The following is a 22,750-nucleotide window of genomic DNA, read 5'->3' on the forward strand; positions in this document are numbered from 1 at the left end:
TAATGCAGCAGTATTAGCAGTTGACTCCTCTTCTGTTAAAAAGGAAGCTGACGTTTCCTTTTCATTCTGTGTTTGTTGTGGCTTTAATAGCTGCAGCTATAATACAGTGTGTGTTTGCATACTTTTTTCAAACTCAAATAAATAAAGCGCATTGCTACTTGCATTTTTTCTGTCCTTTAAAACAGCTTTAAATTAGATCCACTGGGAGTGCTGGGAACAGGTGAGTCTAAAATCTGCACCTTTAGCAAAATTCAGAGGATGCATATTGCTTGGACTGCAAGGGAAGGCATTAAAACACCCCCAGCCTACCTTGTGGCACATGTCCTTCAGCTGAGAGCTTTGTGTTTTAAGATAAGAAAACGAGGTGGTTTAAATGCAGCATGGCTGTTTCCTCTTTATTATCTTTGGAATCTATCTTAAACTCACAGCTTGCCTGTACCCTATTCTCAGGTAGGAGAATGGGCGATTTTAAACCCATCTTCATCGTGTTGCTTACAGTTTGTCTTGCAGCTGATGTCTGGTGCCTGAGATCTATTACAAACCCCCTGAGTCATTTCTGTTAGCCCAGACAGTAATTATAGTGGGAGACCTTCAGCAGAAAAGCATTTCCTCAGGCAAACTTTTTCATCCAGATTGTGCAAGGTTCTGATCTTGGTTTTTAAGTATGAGGAACATTGCTTTTCTCTAAGTCTAAGTGTTCCAAAACATGTAAGCTAAAACAGCTCCCGCCTTCATTAAAATTGCCAGCTCCAATGTTAATCGCTGTTCTCATGGGCTCCTTAGTGCATGGTTTGTGAAGATTTTTAAAGTTAAGGTTTCTGAAGTTGCATAGATTCCATCTATGCACTCATGGTTGCTTCCTTTTGGGAGGTTTTCTGATTTCTTTGAACTTGGGATGCTTTTACGGTTGCCATGGTAACATTAGAAGCAGAGTTGCATTAGAGGTGTGTAATCTTTTCAGCGCCTAAAGATTAGCTCAGTGTGGTGCAGATCTGGGCCTAAAAAAAAAGTTAGCGTTTAATGTGTGCTATTAGTAACTTTTAGCTGTATTCCTTGAGGAGAGCTATGTTCCTTGAGGGTGGGCCAATTTTTCCAGGATCCTTGGAGTTTGTTTGTTTCTTCCTTTCCTACATACATAACTTTTCGATGCAAATTGTGTGATTTCTGAAAGTCATTGAGCTGTTTTTATGGAATCGATTGTAGCAGCAAAGTGTAAGAGGGAGTCAGAGCAGGAGGAATGGAGACTAGATGAGGACGGCTGCACTACCACTTCAAAGAGGAGCATGGAGGCAGGGGTATTGCATATACAGTGGTACCTTGGTTTACAACCACAATCTGTTCCGGAGGTCCGTTTGTAAACCAAGACAGGTTGTAACCCAAGGCGTGCTTTTGCCAACGGGGCCTCCAAAAAAATAAAAAAAATATGTTTGTAATCCAAAGAAAAGGTTGCGAACTGGGACATGCATTTCTGGGTTTGACATTTGTGTAATCCAAAATGTATGCAAACCAAGATGTATGCAAACCAAGGTACCACTGTATGGTGCCTTCCCAGTGGCATGTTGGTAGTGAGGGGCAGAGCTACTTTCATGTAATCCTGTAATCCCCTCAAATCTTACCTTTGGAATGGGGCAGATATGATTACCACTTCCTCCCACTATCTTCTGTGGCGTTGCTTCGGGTCCTGCCCTGTGGAGTACACAAAACCTATTGGCTACATCATCCACATGACAGTCCCTTTAAGAAGGTGATTGATCCCCATTCACAGGTGTGCTTGAACTCTGCACGCTTTCAGCTATCCCTGAAAACCGAATGAGGAGAAGGACAGGAAAATCTTATGGAGCAGATGAGAATATCTCCCAGTGTTTTATATCCAAGTTTTTAAATTTAATCACTTTAGTTCAGTAGCCAGATATGCAATCAGTTGGTCCAGATGGAATTAATGGGATTGTAGGGATAGGCAAACAGTTGAAACAACATCTGCAATTGTCTGGAAATCATGATTATTTCAAATACGGTACTTGGGAATTAAACAACACAAGATGTGTTGGAATTTTTGCCTGGAATTTCTAGAGATGCGGGTGAGTCGAAATAGCCCCCTTTCCCAGATATACGCCATAATTTCCTCCTTGAACTCAGTGAGCCCTCCATGCTAACGAGTCATCCCTGTGTGCCTGGTGAGTAGAAGCATCAGCTTCCCCACTGTAGGCTTCTGGGCATTTGTGAGTCTTAATGAATGACTTACGTTTTGCCCTTCCCAGTGCTGTGTCCAGGGCTCCTTCTGCGTGACAAAATAGTACCAAAGCTTCAGTGAGCAAATAGGATAGGAAAATATTGTCAGCCATCCCCCATGCTGCCTTAAGGCCAAATGAGACATGGCATTCCGTGAAAGCAGTTAATACGTACTTAAAAAAAAAATGTAAATAATTGCCACGAGTTGTGGGGTGGGGGAGGAGGAAAGAAAGCAGGACCAGGGCTGCAGAAGTCAGGAATGGGGGTTAATCCTTTGCCTCTATACGCGCTGCAATCCCCATGGTAATCCCCGCCCCCCCCCATTACTATTACAGCCAGAAAGAAAATTTCAGTTGTGCCAATGGAGCCTATATCCCAGGAATAGCTTTGAGGATGAATTTAAAGCAGGATAATGCCTCCCTGTCCATGAACCATGGTTCCAGGCCTGCTTGGTCCCGTCCCCCTGTGTCTTCTGTTTACACTGGAATAATTGGACATGCTTACTCTATCCATAAAACTAGTGTCACATCTAGCTTGGTCCATATTTCTTACAAATATGGACCCTACTTGGTTTGGGAGGTGTTCTCGTACTTAGTAAAATACAATTTGCCGTGTTGTGGTGTGGCATGCGAGTGTAAGGATAATTGCAAATATGTTCAGTCATGACATATTATCTCTCTTTGTTTTCCCTTCCAGAAAACTTGACAGAAGCCAGTGCAGCATAGTTCAACTCCGCCCCCCCCCCCGGCAACTGAAATGTGATATTATCCCATAGCCAGTCTCTTTTTAATACTATTGATTGCCCCAGATATATCCCAGACCTTGTTTCTCACAACCTGAGCTTCCCATTGTTATTTGGAATTGAGTTTTGGATAGGATGCAAGGAATTTCAAGGGGCCAGATGTGATGTTCCTTGGAGAACTTGAGGGAGGAAAATGATTATTATTTTCCAGGATCCTGTAACATTGGCAGTCCCTGTTAGAAGTTCAGCCAAACCCTTGTTCATGGAGAAACTCCACGTGACAGAAGGAAGTTGCAGACACTTGCTACTATAATAATTTTTGGTCTGTGTCTTTTGGAATGTGTTTGATAAGGAACATACCTCGACATTCAGGGTGCCTTGTTTATATCTGTCATTCTCTCAGGTAAAAGTGGTGTTGCTTATTGGGTTACATAGCCAATGGTTTCAATTGGGAAAAGGAATGATTACTTTCATGCCTTTTCCTCATCCTTTCACCATTTCCTCATTCTTCTAACAGCACCTTTTAAGATACAGTACATTGAAACTTATTTGTTTTCCTGATCATTGTACTGAAGTTTAGAAGATTCTTGAAGGTTTGGAGCCCCTCCACCCTTTCAAAAAGTTTCTTTTTCTATAATCGGCACAGTTGTTTCCTGATTGTTCTACCCTTTTGCCAAGTGTGATTAAATTATTATTATTATTATTATTATTATTATTATTATTATTATTATTATTATTATTTATTAATGCCCAACCCACTCTGGGCGGCTTCCAACAAAATATTAAAATACAATAGTCCTTCAGATATTAAAGCTTCCCTAAACAGGGCTGCCTTCAGATGTCTCCTAAAAGTCCGATAGTTGTTTATTTCCTTGACATCTGATGGGAGGGCCTTCCACAGGGCGGGCGCCACTACCGAGAAGGTCCTCTGCCCTGGTTTGCTGTAACCTCACTTCTCACAGTGAGGGAACTGCCAGAAGGCCCTCGGAGCTGGACCTCAGTGTCCGGGCAGAACGATGGGGGTAGGAGATGCTCCTTCAGGTATACTGGACTATCTTGGACTGACTCTGTGCCATTTCACATGGCTTTGTAGTTATTTTTGCTTTCCCTTTCATTGTGTGTGTGTGTGTGTGTGTGTGTGTGTGTGTATATATATATATATATATATATATATATATATATATATATATATTGCTGCTGCGGGGTAGCTAGTTTCAGCAGTTACTCCCAGGAGCCACCATTCTTCATCCCCTTCTCTGGAAATGCCCCAGGCGTCTCATCATTTCAGTGGCAGCCACAACTCCACCCCCCTTTCTGGAAAGAATTGAATGCTGCAATTTCTGAGGCATTCTGGGAAAAGAAATTGGTGGAATCTGGGCTGTGGCTGACAAAACCAGTCCAGCTGCTATTGTCACATGAGAAAGATATCCTTAAAAAGATACCGTTAGAATATGTATACAAATGTGAGTACCAGAACACACACTAAATGCCAAATGCAGTTCTTTGGGAACAGAAGAAAATTGAATTTTTTGGACCCTGTGAGGTTCAGTGTGTCACTGGTTCTGAAATGAAGACACATTCCCTAGTAGTTGATAATGTTGGAGTTAGACCAGTGAGAACCCGGCTTAGATCTGTGCTTGGAATGAATTGCACTGCGTATCCTTGGACTAGTTACTTTCTCTCAGACCAACATACCTAATGCAGTGTTTGAAAGAAAACGAGGGCTGGCAGAATGAGATATGACCTCATTACCTTGTTTTTCTTGATAGTTGCTTCCCTTTTGCCTTATGATTTGTAGAGACAAATTGGTTTCATCACATGCCCCTGTGGTGTCTCCTGCTTCAGAAACAATGAAGGCTTGGCTTCAAAGGCAAAATACTTCATTGTAATCCACTTGTGCCCCTGTGCCTGGTATGCCTAACATGTTTTGTTCCTTTCTGTATTTATTTCCAGATTTGTATTCTACCTTTAAGGGTGCAGTTGTTCATTCTATCTGACTAATGACATGCATCTAATGTTCTTAACTAATCAGTCTCTCCAGTTGTGACGTGCTGTTCCTGCTCAGCAACTTACTCAATGGCGCTTCAAAACGTTACATGGAAATTCCTGGCCAAACATTTATAGTTTTCTTTTAAGGTTTCCTTTTAAGGGTTAGGGTGAACTCTTCCCTCCTCACCCTGTGGGGGATTTTAGGATTTCTGTCAAGGTGTAGGAGAAGGGATTCCAAGGATGCTTCTAGGCTGCTGCTGGTTTTGAGTGGGATTCAGTCAAAATTGGTAAATTCAGGTTGTGCAATGATAGTTGATTGGGAGGCTTTGAGCAGCTTCCTCAAAAGACTGGACTCTTTGTGATAAGGCAAGTGGCAGGAATCTGCACTGGGAAGTGTGGGATAGCCCTTGCTTGAAGCAGCATCATTTAACCTCACCACATCACAGACAAATCAGAAAGAATGCTCATTTAACAGCCAACATAGTCTAATCTTTCTGCAAACAAATCAGGTAGAATGCTGAATAAAATGTCATCTGGAAGCGCCCCGAGTCAGATACATAGATGTGTAGGAACTGGGCCTTCTTGCAACCTGCTTATATTTGCACGAACCTTCTTGTGTTCACAAGCAAAAAAATAAATAAAAAATGTTGCAGTCAGCCTCTGTCAAGTTTGGCTGGAGAATGGCATCTTGCAGAGCACAGCTTGACCTTCAGCATGCACCAGGAAATGCCACCCAAAAGACAGAGTGCTTGTGTGGTGTTTCTTTTGGCTTTGAAATTTCTATTCTCCCTGAATTATTTAAAACCTCATATGTTGCAGGAGCCTATGGGAATAATTGACTTTTTTTCAGGGCTGGAGTGAGCATTGCACTGATGTACCTAACTGTGTCTCTTGGAGGTTTCCTGGGAAGAGGGCCAATGTCATGAAATGCTTGCTATGGTCAGGGTGGAGTGCGAGGTGGAAATATATCATCCACTTTTCATCACTGTGGACTTCGTTATTTAATTTGTTAAATGGGCTTGCACATGTTGAACTTGCCATATGCAAATAAATACAAAATTCCAATATACATCAACAACAATACATAAATAATGACAATATATTATTATTATTAATTATTATTATTAATTATTATTATTATTAAATTATTTTATTACCCCACCCATCTGGCTAGGTTTCCCCAGCTATTCTGGGTGGTTTACAGCACAAAAATGGGAACTGGATTTTGAAATGGCAGAGGTTGTTCAGTGTAATTTGGCCTCTGCTTTAAATGACTTGCCTGCTTGAAGGCACTTCTCTCATCTGTACCTGCATGCACATTTTGGTGCAACTAGAGTTGCATCAGGGCTTCACAGGGAGGGTTTGTGTGACCTTACTGATGGTATCACTGGACATTGGCAAATTGGAATTGTTTGGTGATGGTTTAATTATCCAACTCCTGGCTGGCTGGGCTTATGTAATGAGATGGCTGGGAGGTGGAAATGGAGCTAGCCAGCAACATTTTAGGGGAACAGTAGCAGCAGGCAGAACTGAGTGGAGAGAAAAGGAAGTCAGGGATTTTCTGGTTACTTCTGCATTCCTCAGTCGCATTTTGTGTTTTTTTCGCATTGAAATGCGCCTGAGTGTAACTTGATGAGGTTCTGAAAACAGACAAAAATGTTTTGAGCTTTTACTTTTGTCACACTCATAATAAGAGCTCTTGTATAATTTTAAAAGCCTCCTTTTTTAAAAAGAGACGCAAGCTAACATTTTTTTAAAATAGTTCATTTGGAGCAGACTTGCAATGATAAACTAACAGGGATGAGCAGGCAGCGTTTGTGCTGATTGCCTGCCACCCTACACTTCCTCCTGCTACCAGTACCATTGCTGAGTCCTGGGAAGAAGATGGTGGTGGGATCCCTGGACCTTGATTTTGCATTGGAAAGATGAACACAAGGGTGAATTCACTGCCTCCGATACACACCGACTTTGGAGCCATCTAAGAAAAGCAGCATTAGAAACTGCTATTCTTACTGTATCAGGGTACATCTGTAACCTGGTCCTCATTTTGTCTTAAATGGCAAGTTGCCCTTAAGACACAATGGAGACACACTGGTGACCTGGCCAAACTCTAGAAGACATGCACACACAGGGCTGGTGCTGGTTTCTACCATGTCAGACAGTGTGTTCAGCACTTTTTGGTTAAAAGCCTCGGTAGCCCTTCGAGGCAGAAGAGAGACAAGCAGAGACACTTCTGCAGATTAACATGGCAGTGTGCTGTTTTGTCGTTGTCTGGTTGCCAAGAAGAAGTTGTTACTTGCCACTAGCACAGGAATTAGCCGAAACCCTCTATTTAAAGCTGAAATGGAGCAAACAACAATTAGGGTTTTCTACAGGTTGCCGTTTGGTCTGATTCAGCTTTAAAGAGTGGGGTTTTGTGGGGAAAGCTCCAGGGGGGTGGGGGTGGTGACGGGGCTGCTTGGCCACAGAGCTTTAAAGCGCGGACCCTGCCTGGAAAGCGCAGAGGAAAGTTAAGTGGGGATAAGCCCAGAGACTCTGTGGGGCAAAATTCCCATGCTCTTTGATGCCTAGTTGTTGAAGTAATTTTCCACAGATCTGAGAGGTTTCCTACTTGACCCGCTCCTTTCCAAGGGAAAACGCGCTCTTTAGCGATAGTTTGGAACAGTGGCAATCTGGGGGAAACCCAAATTACTGTTTGCTCCAAATGAGCAGTTTCCCCTGGAAAGCAGCGGGATAAGAGGAAGTATGGATAAGCCCTTTGCCAGCTTTGTTACCATAGTACAGAATTAACCTCGTGGAAACCTCATGCTGTCTGCACATAGCTTCAGAATTCTTTAGATACCTGCCTGTAAGTCGTGGTGAAGAACAGTATGTAAAATTTTAAAATAACTAAGTATATAACATCTTTTTTCTTTTTTAAAGTAAACAATATTTATCCATGGTTGTAAATAACTATCTGACTTTTAGAAGACATCTGAAGGCAGTCCTGTTTAGGGAAGCTTTTAATGTTTGATGTTTTATCATGTTTTTAATAATCTGTTGGGAGCCGCCCAAAGTCACTGGGGAAACCCAGCCAGATGGGTGGAGTATAAACAATAAATTATTATTATTATTATTAGCCCCATCTTCTAAGCCCAACAACAGTACAAGCTTACATTTTGTGTGGCCTAAAGACCTTTGGATTTTGAAGGTGAATTGGCTTCTTCTTCTTCTTCTTCTTCTTCTTCTTCTTCTTCTTCTTAAATTACTATCTTTAAATTATGCATTAAAATAATTTGGTAGCTGGCATAAAAAAGTAAGTTATATAAAATAAAACAGCACCAAACAAATGGACTGACCTGAAGATTAACTGAAGGCCAAAAGACAAAGGTGTTGGTTTTTTTTAAGCCTCTCTGGAAAGCCAATAAAAAAGGGGAAACCTCAGGACTACTGGTAGCAAATTGCGTTAAAATCGTAAACTAAATAGAGGTAAAGGTCCTATAACATCAGTTTTTACATTCTATAGAGTTAGTCTTCAGAAGAGCTATATCCTGATATGGAATACCCCAAGCTGTAGCCTATTTAAAGCCTCTCTCCCCCCCCCCTTGCTAGGTTGGCTCAGAGACTTTAAAGAGGAGTGATAACACAAGAAGAATGTCATTAAAAAAGGGGAATCTTGGGCACTTTCCTCTTTGGTTTAAGCACGTGCTACATAGCACTGAAAAGCTAGGCATCTCCCTTGGATGGGACACCTTTGTTGATTATTATTATTATTATTGTTATTTTTCCTCCTGTGTTTCGGTTCTGTCTGAATCTTGTAGACAAGAGAGAGGCAAACCTGCTCTTGAAGAGCAAGCAAGGCTTTGCTGGAATGAGCATGATACTTCACTGGCTTTAAAAAGTACATCCTATAATTGGACAGTTTCCTGTTTACAAAGGATAAAGCATGAAACCACAGTCTGGCGAGTAGAATGGGCGTGTAATGCTGTGATCCCTTTCTGAGTGTTCATTGAAGTGTTGAGTTGTTTGCAAAAATATTTGAAGAGAAAGTAGTATAACTTTGAGAATAAAAATAAATCTAGAGTGACCTTCCTGAATGAGTTTATTTTAAAATACTAGACCCCTGTAGTTGTCCCTCTTAAACAGCTGTTTTTTTATTTTCAGCAATGATCAGGTGCTAGTTGTTTTCCCCCCATGTGATGAGCAGAATGCCCCCAATTATAATGTATGCACACAAGATCCTAAAGAACAGCAACCATTAATATATTTAATAGAGAAGGTTAGTGTGGGGAAATAGGAATTCTCCACTGCCAGGATGCCATTATTGAATGTCATGACCTGCATATCTAGCACAGACAAGCTCTTGGGGCCTTCTTCACATACCACAGGAAGAAGAAACCTCAAACCAAGATCATGATTTTACGTGACACACTAAGCCAAACTGTGGCTTAGCTGTCCCGTTGTGCTAAAAAGAACTGGAAAGGAGCAAAACAGGTATGAGCTCTTCTCTAGGAGCAGCACACTTGTGTGGTTCTGGTAAGCCACGTCTTGGTTACAGTGATATGCGAATGTGTGTCAAATACCTAAATCCAGTGCATTCTGCATTGTATGCCTATATGGGTAATATCTTGAAGTCAAGTTAAGTGCTTTATATTTCTTTTTTGTGCAAGGGAGAAAGCTAGGATCAAATTTAAAACATATATGAATTATGGCAAGGTGTGTGTTGCGTGTACATATGAGTGAAATAGCAATTCTAAGTGGTAGTTAGGCTATTACAGTTGAGTTGCTGCCAAGGTGAGTTGTGGAAAGCAATAAACTTCTGTCCAGCAGATGAATTATTTGAAAGGCAATAAAAACAGTACAGTGAAGGTTTGAATGGCTCTTGGCCTTCCTGCGGTCACCATTGACACTGCCAGACTTTTCTGGGTGTTAGTTATTCTAGGGAATTTGCCAGTATGCCAGAAAGTTTGCGGATTACTTGGGGTGCCCAATTTTCAGAAACACAGCACTGCTATTTAATTTGACCAAGCTGGAGTAGCTTGTTTACACTGCAAGTCTCATTGTTTAGCTTGGAAGACATCCGAAAGGAAAACTAAAAGTGGCGTCTCCTTTTTTAAAAAAACCTTGCTTGGTGTTAGATGCATAGTGTGAAAATGCCAAATGTTAGCTGAATGGAGAGCTTTGTAAACGAGAGCTAAATTCAACAATAAATTGGAATGCCACCTAAAATATGTAGATGTACTTTAGTGAGTATTAGAGCAGCACTATCACATATTTTGGACCCACTAAAAATACCGGCCTCCACTTGTTCCAGCAGTTCACGCTCACAACTTTGAGGCAAGGCAGCTAACCAAATCCATCTGGACTCTGGCCTGGGACTCAAGCCTCTTTATGCTGAGTTGTGTATTTAGGACTTGATGTAGGATAATAAGAAAATGGGACAATTTGATTCTTTTCAGAAGGGACGTAGAATAAACAAGGGACTGCGTTTTGGAAAGCTGCTTGGTTGGTTAGCAGCAGAAAGGAGTTGATATTTTCTTGACCCTGGTTCCTCAGAGATACTAGCCTACATTTCCAAACCACACAATTACAAGCTGTTTCTCAGGGAATCCTGTGTGTGTCTTGATCCAGGCCTTGAGTCAATATGCTGTTTTTAAAATGAGGACAACAACAAAAGGAATAGTACAGACTCTTTAGAGTTTAACTACAGGTTAACTCATTGGTTTAGACTTGGTTTGTGATACAGTGGTACCTCGGGTTACAGACGCTTCAGGTTACAGACTCAGCTAACCCAGAAATAGTACCTCGGGTTAAGAACTTTGCTTCAGGATGAGAACAAAAATCGTGCGGCAGCAGCGCGGCGACAGCGGGAGGCCCCATTAGCTAAAGTGGTACCTCAGGTTAAGAACAGTTTCAGGTTAAGAACGGACCTCTGGAGCGAATTAAGTTCTTAACCCAAGGTGCCACTGTACTTCTTTTCAGGCCAAGGAGTAGTCGCATAGTAAAGCTCCAGAGTCAAAATAGGGAGGAATCCTTTTATGCTTCAGAAAGGTCTCTTTCCCTGGTCCTTCATACTGGCTTTGTTTGGATGTCCTGCTAAGGCATGTATCTTGGGGTTTATCCACACCTCCATTTGCCCTGCTGCTGCAATCAGATTTTCCATGGGTTGCCATTCTGATTTAGTACTAAAGAGTGGATTTTCTAGGGGAAAGCGGTGGGTCAAAGGCAAAACCACGCAGACGGGACAAGCAGAAAACCGCTTGGACCTGTGCTTTCCAGGCATAGGACAAGCAGAAGTGTGGACTAGTCCTAAGTGTGACAAGAATGCACTGCAACAAACCTCAGGCTCCTCCTATGCTTCTACTCTGGGCCATCATGAACAGGAGTTCAGAAGCTGTTGCTTCTGGTTTAGTTCGATCACAGCTTTTCATTTCACCCAAATCCTAAACTGGAAAATCCAAATGCTATAGCTGATTGCACAGCAGATATTTTTTATATTAGCCATAACATGTTGAGTTTAAAAACAACAACAATTGGACTGTTCAAGAAAAGAGGCACAAAGCAATTCATTTGCTCATGATTGGACTTAATGTAGTGAATTTAAATTCCAAGAATGAGTCTTTTCTAATCTGGAATTACTATTCATTCTCTCTTCCTAGCTATTTTAAACTGTTTTATGACGTTCCATTCTTGTTAAGGGAGGAGAGATGACCATCTGGCTGGCTTTAGGGCAGGAGACTGCAAGGTTCCTTATTGAGGTGATGCAAGTTTCAATTGAAGCCTCAGCTGGAAAGGAGAAAATCTTTGTGTGATCACTTTGGGTGGCATTTTTTAAGGGCAGCTTTGATAAATAACTGGATAAACTGCTTTTCAGAAGTACGGTACTAAGCAACTGGTACATGGCAGGAGGCAGAAAGGTTGGGGAATGGCTTTTATAACTTTGTACTTCCCGTTAAAAAAACCAAACCAGTTCCCCCTTTAGAAACACTGTTAGCCTCTATGTGAGAGATGGTGTGTTGCAGAAGCTGAGTGTCATGCTGAGCAAGTTCATTGCACCAAGGCACTAAAAAGTTTGCTTTCTGTGTTGTTCAAAATTTGAGAGAGAGAATCACTTCCAAGCAATTGTTTTCCTAAGGCTCCACTCAGATTATTTTCTTTCAAGTGCAGTCCTGATTATCACAGTTCATTATCTTCATCAATCATCTCAATGTGATGTCTGGTTTTTTTTTAAAGGCAAAAAACCGTTGAACACACAAACACATATTTAAAGCAAAACATAAACAATGTAAAATAGACACTCATGGAAGCAATCCATAAATCCAGCTAGAAAAGCCTGTCAGAACAAAAAATATACAGTGATACCTCGAGTTACAGACACTTCAGGTTACAGACACTTCAGGTTACAGACTCCGCTAACCCAGGAATAGTACCTTGGGTTAAGAACTTTACTTCAGGATGAGAACAGAAATTTTGCAGCGCGGCAGTGGCGGGAGGCCCCATTAGTTAAAGTGGTACCTCAGGTTAAGAACAGTTCCAGGTTAAGAACATACCTCCAGAACCAATTAAATTCTTAACCCAAGGTATTCCATTGTTTCCTTAAAGTGCAGATTACGGGTACCTGGTGTATCTCAAACATTAAGCAAAAGAGTTATTTTATCACCAATATTCTTGTGCCCTTGTTATATTTCTGAAGCTGTAAAGCTTTAGTTAGGGTATGCCAGAAATCATGTTAGGTGGCCATCCAGCCTCTGCTAAATAATGTAACACAATCAGAAATAGTGGGGTAGTAGATTTCCTGCTTTGTGAGGAGAGCTTTGAATTAGATGCCTTTTGAGGATCGTTCCAGTTCTTTGATTCTCCTTGCCATAAGGAATTCAAGGTTCTATAGAAAGTGAGGGCACTAAGCACGGCATTTAAATTTGTTGGCTGTGGTGAAAGGATGCTGGTTCAAATTTACCATTTGGACTTCAGTTGCTTCCATTGCTCCTATGCAAAATTGTCAGAATTTTCTTCTCCTCTGGCAGACGAGGCGGAGAACATTGCAGGTGCGCTGTCTGTAAATCTGTACTGACTGATCTAGAAGCGCTACTAGGAACAGGTTGCCCATTATCCAACTCATAAGTTCCTTTTTTGCATCCAAGTTGTACAAAGGTTTTGAGTCTCTGAGCATAAAAACCAACTTCTTAAAATTGCAGAGAACGAGTTCGCTTCCAGATTGTTGTTGTTTGGTGGGTGGAATTCAATCACAAACTGGCAAATTCAGATTACACAAAGTAGATTTGGTGTTCTTGTGCAACAGACCTTCCAAACAAAAATAGATTTTTTTGCAGTAAGGAAAGTAAGGAGAAAATGCTCTGGGGAAACCAAGCCAGATGGGCAGGGTACAAATAAATAATAAATACTACTACTACTACTACTACTGGGCAGTGTGAGACAACAGTTGCTTGATGCAACCTTGTATAACCTCCTTGCAAACCAATCTGAATGTGCAAGCAGTGGACGTTGTGTAACCTCTGCATAAACTTTGTGCAAACAAATCAGGATGAATGCTAGATAAATAGTTCACCTAGAAGTACAGACTGTGTCCTGCCTTTCTCCAGCTGAACATGACCTTTGACAAATGAACGTGACCTTTTTCACAAATGACCAACTTTGGTAAGGTTGACGAAGTGTCCCAGATAAAGGAGTGTCTCTAAATTTCCCTGGTTTCGGACTATAACTTCTAGCAGCTGACCAGTGATCAGGGAAGATGAGAACCGCACTCCAAAACAACTGGAAGGCACCATACTATGGAAGGCTGCTCTAAATTGTATGCTATCACTGCAAGTGGTTTGGGTAGTCTGGATGCATCTGAGTTTTTACAGGGCTGGGCTTAAAATAGCAATTTTTGAATATTCTGTAGTCAAGCACTTGAAGTGATCAGGAAAGATGAGAGAATTTGGGGGAGAATTGCAGGAAACTGCCCTCGGTTTTTTGACTTGAATGTCCCCCGACGGATTCCTTTGCTCGGGTTATGAGCAGGGAAATTGGAATAAGAGAATTCTCAGTTCCTGGACCATCTGCTTCTAAAGCTACTGAAAAGACCAGGGAAATTGAAGGAGCACAGTGCACATTCAATTGATTCATCCTCTGTTCACCCTCCAACCCCCCCACCCCTCCCCCCCAAAAAAAATTCTTGGGCACTTCTGTGTCTAAGTCTCTGTGGGAGTTGTGTGAACACCACTCTGCTGAAAAGAAACCTGAGAAGGGAGGAGGTTCTGAAAGCTTTCATCTGATCCCCGTTGCTAGAGAAACCCCCTTCTTTTGTCTGTCTATGCCAGAAGCAGCTGCCTTTTTCAGACCGTGGATCTTCTCAGGAGGGTGCAGGGCAAAGAGAACAAACCAGGAAAAAATATATTAAAACAAGCCTTATTTATGGCCTGTGTTGGGGAAGCATTTGAGACGCTCCTGTGTGTAGAGTGTTAGTTACAGGCCTGAACCTGTGAAAAGGCTTGCAGTAACCTCCTGAGAACAATGCAAGGCCAAACAGAGTTCTGTATGTTTAGGTTTGGTTGTTCTTTTTCTCTCGGTGTGGACAGCTGGCACTCTGGCACCTTCTGCTTACGTATTCCTTTACACCATCTCTGTGTTTGTCAACAGGGAAAAGTTATTGGTTTAGGACTATCTGTCTTATATATAGGCCTGTTTTACTGAAACCTTCTTCTTTGATATCATTTGTAGCCGAGTAAGATTGTCTTCCATGAAAGCGGTCTTAATAGTGAGTCCGTAAGTGACTGTAGATGTCAATTCTGGATCCACACGTCCTTCCACAGTGGGAACATAGGTTTCCAGGTGGGAGTTGATCACAGTGAGGGTTTGCCAAATGTGCCTTCTCTTAGCTCGTTTCTCCTTTTTTTGCCCTGAGTTCCTGCTTTTTCAAAGTCCATGACACCTTTGGCAAAGGTTGTTCCAGTGTTAGAAACGGAGATATGAAAGCTAGGAGCTAAATGGCACCTTAAACTTAGGTTATGGGCACAACAAAGGAATGTCTAGGTGCACTTTTCTATAACAAGAATTGTTGTTGTTTAGTCGTTAAGTCGTGTCTGACTCTTTGTGACCCCATGGACCAGAGCACGCCAGGCACTCCTGTCTTCCACTGCCTCCCACAGTTTGGTCAGACTCATGTTTGTGGCTTCGAGAACACTGTCCAACCATCTCGTTCTCTGTCGTCCCCTTCTCCTTGTGCCTTCAATCTTTCTCAACATCAGGGTCTTTTCCAGGGATTCTTCTCTTCTCATGAGGTGGCCAAAGTATTGGAGCCTCAGCTTCAGGATCTGTCCTTCCAGTGAGCACTCAGGGCTGATTTCCTTAAGAATGGAGAGGTTTGATCTTCTTGCAGTCCATGGGACTCTCAAGAGTCTCCTCCAACACCAGCTGAAAATGAATGAACTGCAGCTAAAATATTATATCATCTAGTCTTCCCCTGCCCACCCCCCTAATATTCTTAAGAAGGTCTCTTCTCCAGTCTTCAGAGAGTATCTGGAAGTGGGGAGGCAGAAAAAGCTCCTCCTTTCCTTCCACTCTGCAGTTTTAATCTGAAATCTTAGGTGCAGTCCTGCACCCAGAGCTCAGGAACTGCTTGCGCTGATGAAATTCCCTGTTGTTAAAATGCGCCTAGAGCAATAGGAGTTTCGAACACTGGGTTGTTCTCCAATTGGAGTGCTCACAGGTCAGTGCTTCCCAGTTATCAGTGCTTGTATTACAATTATTTTATTTGCTTTGAGAGTGTCTTTAAACCTCTTTTGTTGTCCACCAGTATTTCGGTGATCTAGTCAACATTGTCCTGTCAACAGTGTAGTTCTCTGTATTGAAAGCTCACTCTTGCTCTCTCCCTTTTGTATTTTGGAGCAACTGGACAATTTTCTTGGGACATCTGCTTTGGTTTCTGTTACCCCCCTCTTTAAATCCCTTATGAGAATAGTGTAATGGAATGTGTGCACTTACTCAGAAAATTGTGGAAAATACCTGGATTCATTTAGTGGATAATACCTTTCTGAAGCAGGCAAAGCAGACACAGAAAGGAGACAGTCTTCTAAATTCCTAGGCTTTCCAGGTCTGTGTCCGAACACTCCCCCCCCCCCCAACTCTTTGCTGCTGAATCGGAGCAAGCGTCATTCCACAGAAAACCCAAATTGCCGTTATTGTCAATTCAAAGTGATCATGATTGTAAACCTGAATTTATCATTTTAAGTAAGCTCATTTGGTCATTTGAAATATTTTAAAACGTTTCAATCCCTATAAAAGTTTAGTTGCAGATTTTTCTTGGTTTCCTGGCTATTTTGTATTAGCCCCTTCTTTTATCTTCTGCTTCAATCCTGTTTTCCATTTTTTTTAAATGGTCCTGTTATTCTAGGCCGCATGGGTAGGCAAACTAAGGCCCGGGGGCTGGATCCGGCCTAATCGCCTTCTAAATCTGGCCTGCGGACGGTCCGGGAATCATGCGTGTTTTTACATGAGTAGAATGTGTGCTTTTATTTAAAATGCATGTCTGGGTTATTTGTGGGGCATAGGAATTTGTTCATCCCCACCCCCTGCCAAGATATAGTCCGGCCCCCCACGATCTGAAGGACAGTGGACCGGCCCTCTGATGAAAAAGTTTGCTGACCCCTGTATCTAGGGTTTGCCAGTTGTATCCATTATTTGTATGTCTGCTCACAGCTGAGTGCCTTTTGGATACCAATTAGCTAGCTGTTTGTGTGTCTGTTGGGTTTGACCTTTGTCTTCTCATAACTCAGATGGTGCTGATGTGGGTGAACTTCCGGCATGAACTTTGAAAATGCCAAAGTGGCACATCATTAGCGTAGTGCCCTGTGTGGGGTTGTGGAGCTTGAAGGGCTGTCTGTTGATTACGACAGCAACATGTGTGATTGCTTGTTTGTGTGCTTGGCAAAGGGGGACTGTTGGCCAGTGTGGCAAAAATAGGGAAAAGACAGGGGACTGATTGTGTCAGCTCCACCCCTCACAGAGCAATCTCTTTCTGTAAGAAGGAATCTGCAGCCTTCTTGGCATGCAGCCGTGATTATTCTGATGTCCCTTTGCTGTTACTGTTCAATTGGGAAAGCTACAAATACAGGGCAGTTGCCAGAAGACAGATGCTTCAGAAAGAAGATGTCATGGCCAATTCTGCTTTTCAAAACAAATGTTAAAGCCAATAAATAAATGTGTGTGTTTTCTTTGTCTGCAGCTGCTTCAGCTTGTAATCGATATCTAGGCAATAAACCACTTTAAAAAAATTAGAGCCCATCCCAATCGTCTTCTCCGCAAAATAGCAAATGAGGGATGCTGTGTGAGTGTGCTTAGTAGTTTCTCAGCATAGACCAAGGAGCTACATATGCTGTTTCCCCCTCCTCTTTATTGTGTTTTGCCAGTGCATTTACTATCCTTGTTTGCAGCCAATTAAGAGTAGAATTAGACAACTATGCTTGATATCTGATGAATAATAAATAGCATCTCTCTCTGTGCTTCAGATATGCTCTTTGGGAGAAACCACTTCATGGAAAAGGAAAAAAAAGAGGATAGTAATAAATAACCAGTAATGGATTCCTGGGAGAAGGCAATAAGCAACCCAAACATTGAAATATTGCAGCAGTTCGAAATCACAAATACAGAACTGGGATTTGAATACAATGACTGCCTATTGTGCTTTTAGATCTATCTGGAGTACAGTGTTGCCTCGGCTTCCCCCATCATTTTTATAGAATAGGTGTTGTCCTGTCCTGTGCTTTACCTCGGTGGGCTGAGGAAAAACAGGAGGTATGGGGGTGACCGGGGTGGTGGTGGCAGATGGCTGCTCCTCGTGAATACCCTAAAGGCTTTAATAAGGCTGCCTGCAAATTTTATGCTGGAATCTCAGGAGGTAATTTTTTAAAAGTAAAAACTGATATATACACGAATGAGTACATGACTGCAACCTCTGTTCCCTATGCACCATAGCCTTTTTCAGGGGTTGCCTCTTGCACAATTACACTTGTGCAAGGGTGGAAAGTGGGGCGCCAACTTGAATAAAATATTGTGGGGGCCCAGGTAAGCCCTGCCCTACATAATCAATCACATGACACAGTACACACACCATTTTAATGGGAATGCCCATCAATTTTGTGGGGCCCCGGCCCCCTCAAATATTTATTGTGGGGGCTGAAGCCCCCATGACCCCTAGGAGTTGGCTATGACCCCTATGAAGGGGGGGTCACACTTTCCGGCCCCGCACCTCTCTTACACCTCCATCCCCATTCCTGCAGCCTTTCATTTGTTGTAGGCTGCAGTTCTGCAGTGGGGAGCTTTCTCTAGTTGTGTAGAGACGCAGCATGATTTAGAATACAGTGGTACCTCGGGTTACATACGCTTCAGGTTACATATGCTTCAGGTTACAGACTCCGCTAACCCAGAAACAGTGCTTCAGGTTAAGAACTTTGCTTCAGGATGAGAACAGAAATTGTGCGGCAGCAGCGGGAGGCCCCATTACCTAAAGTGGTGCTTCAGGTTAAGAACAGTTTCAGGTTAAGAACGGACCTCTGGAACAAATTAAGTACTTAACCCGAGGTACCACTGTGCGGATTTTCCAAGGTCCTAAGTTGTCTAGAGAGTCTACATGAGTAGATTAGTCTCCCTCCTGCACAATTTACCCTTACAATGAAAGTTGCAAGTCACTCTTGTGTAAGGGGCATGTGGACTGGGTGATGAGGATGCAGCAGAAGTGACAGGGCAGGGAAGTTCAACCTCCCTCTCCCTCCTTGCACAATTGTCATCACATGAGAGGAAAACATCTGAACAGGGCTTAACTGACAAACCTTTATTTTTCACATGTAAGCAAGCAAGTAGGAGTAGGAAGACGTTCAGCCAAAATCATTTCTTTTGAAAACCATTTCTTTAGAAACAACAACAACAAAGGTTGCTGAATGGACTTGAATGGGGTAAACATACCCAACCTACTAGGAAACAGTTCATTTTCTGGTTGCCACCCTCCATACCACCTTCAGCAGATGTACACAGAGAGTCATAGAATTATAGAACTGTAGACTTGAAAGATTTTGATGGTGATTACAGAGTCTGAGTAGATTCAAATGGAATTTAGTTTTCATCTGAAAAAGGGGATAGCTACTCTTCATATCCCTTAACCATTCAGAAAAAATAACATTTACCCGTATTTTTCGCTCTATAACACGCACCAGACCATAACACGCACGTAGTTTTTAGAGGAGGAAAACAAGAAAAAAAATATTCTAAACGAAATAGTGGATATATGATTTTTGTGGTTCATGCTGTGGCCACAGACATGTGATCTGACAGTGAGTTTGGAGTAGCCCAATGCAAAAATCCTGAGGATCCATGTGGATCCATGCTTTGTAACCACGGAGGAGGGAAGGAAGGGGAACCATGGATCCTCTGCTCACAACTGCAGCAGATCCCCCCGCCACCCGCAGGCATTTGCTCCATAACACGCACAGACATTTCCCCTTACTTTCTAGGAGGAAAAAAGTGAGTGTTATGGTGCAAAAAATACGGTAAGTATTTTCAATATTCAACAGAAAGTTTTTGTTTTTGTTTGCTGTATCCACACCCATAAATACAGATGGGGGTATTGTTCATCTAGCAGCCAGAGGCCACTTTTCAAAATAGAGGCTAAGAGTTAAAACATTGTTCTTTCCCAGTTCTGATTGTTTGTCTTCCAAGGATCAATCCTGTTTAAAGAGATTTGCAGACTCTGCTACATTATCTAAGAGGCTTAAAAAGTGAGTTGTGTTTGGGGAAGCTGTTGTTTTTTTGTGGCAGGAGATAAACGTCAAAAGGAAACAATTCTTTTTCTCTTGATGTACAAGGCGATATATCATGTAAGAGAGCCTGATTTACTAAACGGGGCATATTAATCTGACAGATATTACTGAATACAGCTATAACTTGATAAACATCAGCATGGGAAGCAACCAATTTATCTCGATATATTTCATGTAAAGCTGCTGTTGGGTGCATGTAGTCTATAAACTTATCTCTGAAAGTTGTCGGTTCTGGATGCATCTGAGAGTGTGGCAGGAACAGGCCGAAGTACAAGTGAAGTGAAAATTGCTTTGCATTTATTCTCTGCTCCTTGCAGCTAAAACTCCAGGGCAGGGAAGGCAACGTCTTTGGGAAGAGGGCTGCATTTCCTGAGCACGATGGAGGTGGGTGGGGTACCACTAATTGAGCCCAAAGCCTGAAGGGTCCTATCCCTCTGTAACACACATCTTTGCATGCAAATGATAGCCCCTCTCCCCCGCTGAGCCTTTTCCTTGTCACTCGCTCACATAGACCAACACACAAACAGGCTCCTTCACCCACTAGCCAGCTTGCCTCCACCCTGCTGACCTCCCTCCAGGCCCCCAGCACCAACCATAGAATCATAGAATCATAGAATCATAGAGTTGGAAGAGACCACAAGGACCATTGAGTCCAACCCCCTGCCATGCAGGAAACACCATCAGAGCACTCCTGACATACGGTTGTCAAGCCTCTGCTTAAAGACCTCCAAAGAAGGAGACTCCACCACACTTCTTGGCAGCAAATTCCACTGTCAAACAGCTCTTACTGTCAGGAAGTTCTTCCTAATATTTAGGTGGAATCTTCTTTCTTGTAGTTTGGAGCCATTGCTCCATGTCCGCTTCTCTGGAGCAGCAGAAAACAACCTTTCTCCCTCCTCTATGTGACATCCTTTTATATATTTGAACATGGCTATCATATCACCCCTTAACCTCCTCTTCTCCAGGCTAAACATGCCCAGCTCCCTTAGCCGTTCTTCATAAGGCATCGTTTCCAGGCCTTTGACCATTTTGGTTGCCCTCCTCTGGACACGTTCCAGTTTGTCAGTGTCCTTCTTGAACTGTGGTGCCCAGAACTGGACACAGTACTCCAGGTGAGGTCTGACCAGAGCAGAATACAGTGGCACTATTACTTCCCTTGATCTAGATGCTATACTCCTATTGATGCAGCCCAGAATTGCATTGGCAAGCCTCCACTCGCACCCAGCTTGCTCCACTTCTGACACCCTGAGAAACAGAGAAAACTTTGTACCGCTGCTAATGAGAAACCAAGGAACCAGCAGGAAGGCAGCCAGTGTGCACATGACATAATCTATGGCGCTCTGCCATGCTGTGGTCAGATTGTGCGTGCACTTGGTTGGCTGCGACCCAAAAGCAGAGTGCATGTGCTGGAGCAGCAAAGTAACTATAGTCCTAGCTGGTTCTCTCCTTCCTGCTGGCTATCCTGTTTCTGCCAGATCTTCTTTTGGTCCTGAGAAGGCTGTTGTGAATGTGGCAGTGGAGGTGGGCACATGCCAGTGAAACAGTGATAGTCATATATGGCCCACAACCAGGCCACCATATGATATTGGGTATCCTTTTAGCCTGAGAACAAGTCCTCTGACCACGACAGTGCATTATTTTTTTTAAAAAATAATCAAGACTATGCTAGGTAAAGGTAAAGGACCCCTGACAGTTAAGTCCTGTCGCGAACAACTCTGGGGTTGTGGTGCTCATCTCGCTTTACTGGCCAAGGGAGCCGACGTTTGTCCGCAGACAGTTTTCCTGGATCATGTGGCCAGCATGACTAAGCCGCTTCTGGGGAAACCAGAGCAGCGCACGGAAATGCCGTTTTCTTTCCTGCCGGAGCGGTACCTATTTATCTACTTGCACTTTGATGTGCTTTCGAACTGCTAGGTTGGCAGGAGCTGAAACCGTGCAACGGGAGCTCACTCTGTTGCGGGGATTCGAACTGCTGACCTTCCAATTGGCAAGGCCTAGGCTCAGTGTTTTAGACCACAGCACCAAAAAACAGACCTCAGGTATCTTGGATTCAAGGTCCTGAGCTTCTGTGGAAGTTTGAATTATAACCAGTATTTATTCCTTAGCAATTGGACGTGATGTTCTGCGCCTGGGAGATTTTAGACAATATCTCTGTTCAACCATTATCACACTATTGTATTGCAAAAGCACTTGCATATATATGTGTGTGTGTGTGTGTGTGTGTGTGTGTGTGTGTGTGTATATATATATATATATGCAGGTTTTGGTGTCCTCGGGTGTCTTCCCGTGTAAAAGTTGGGGTGTCTAGGCGACGTTTCGACGAGGTCTCACTCGTCATCTTCATCTCATTGAAGATGACGAGTGAGACCTCGTCGAAACGTCGCCTAGACACCCCAACTTTTACACGGGAAGACACCCGAGGACACCAAAACCTGCATTCCTGTACCCGTGAAAATCTACGAAAGCAAATATATATATATATATATATATATATATATATATATATATATATATATATATAGTGTTTCAGATTGGTGAATCTAATGTTGCTTAATGTCAGTATTTGTTAGCAGTTACCACATAGTAGTAATTTGTCAAATATTTTAGATATCAGAAATATTGGAGGCCTCGCAAACACAGATGGCATGACTGTATGCTATTTATTTGTTTATGTTATAACCTGTTGAATCACAAAGGATCAGAAGAGTGGGTTGTAGTAAATAATCACATAAAGGTATGCTTTTCAATCCTTAAATTCCGAACGTACTGCTTAATTCCAGTCAAATTCTGCTTGATATCAGTAAAATGTAATTTTAGTAAGGGTGTTCATTGATGGACCCCAAATTGTGCATGGAAAAAAAGAGAGAGTAAAAAATCTTAATAAATGAATATATGACTAGTTTTCTATATGCAACCATCCCCCACTTTTATTCCAGTCCTTTGAGACACTGAGAATTTTTTCTTAACCTAATCTCACCGCTGACACTTCAATCTCAGTCCA

At 42.5% G+C, this 22,750-nt stretch overlaps 1 protein-coding gene across 3 annotated transcripts in view; it reads left to right on the forward strand.

The window, feature by feature from the left end:
- Positions 1 to 22,750, forward strand: part of SRGAP3 (SLIT-ROBO Rho GTPase activating protein 3) — a 186,715-nt gene that overhangs the window by 58,868 nt on the left and 105,097 nt on the right. The window lies entirely within an intron of this gene.

This window comes from Podarcis erhardii (assembly GCF_964252035.2).
Source record: "Podarcis erhardii genome assembly, chromosome: 2".
NCBI classification, from domain to species: Eukaryota; Metazoa; Chordata; class Lepidosauria; order Squamata; family Lacertidae; genus Podarcis; species Podarcis erhardii.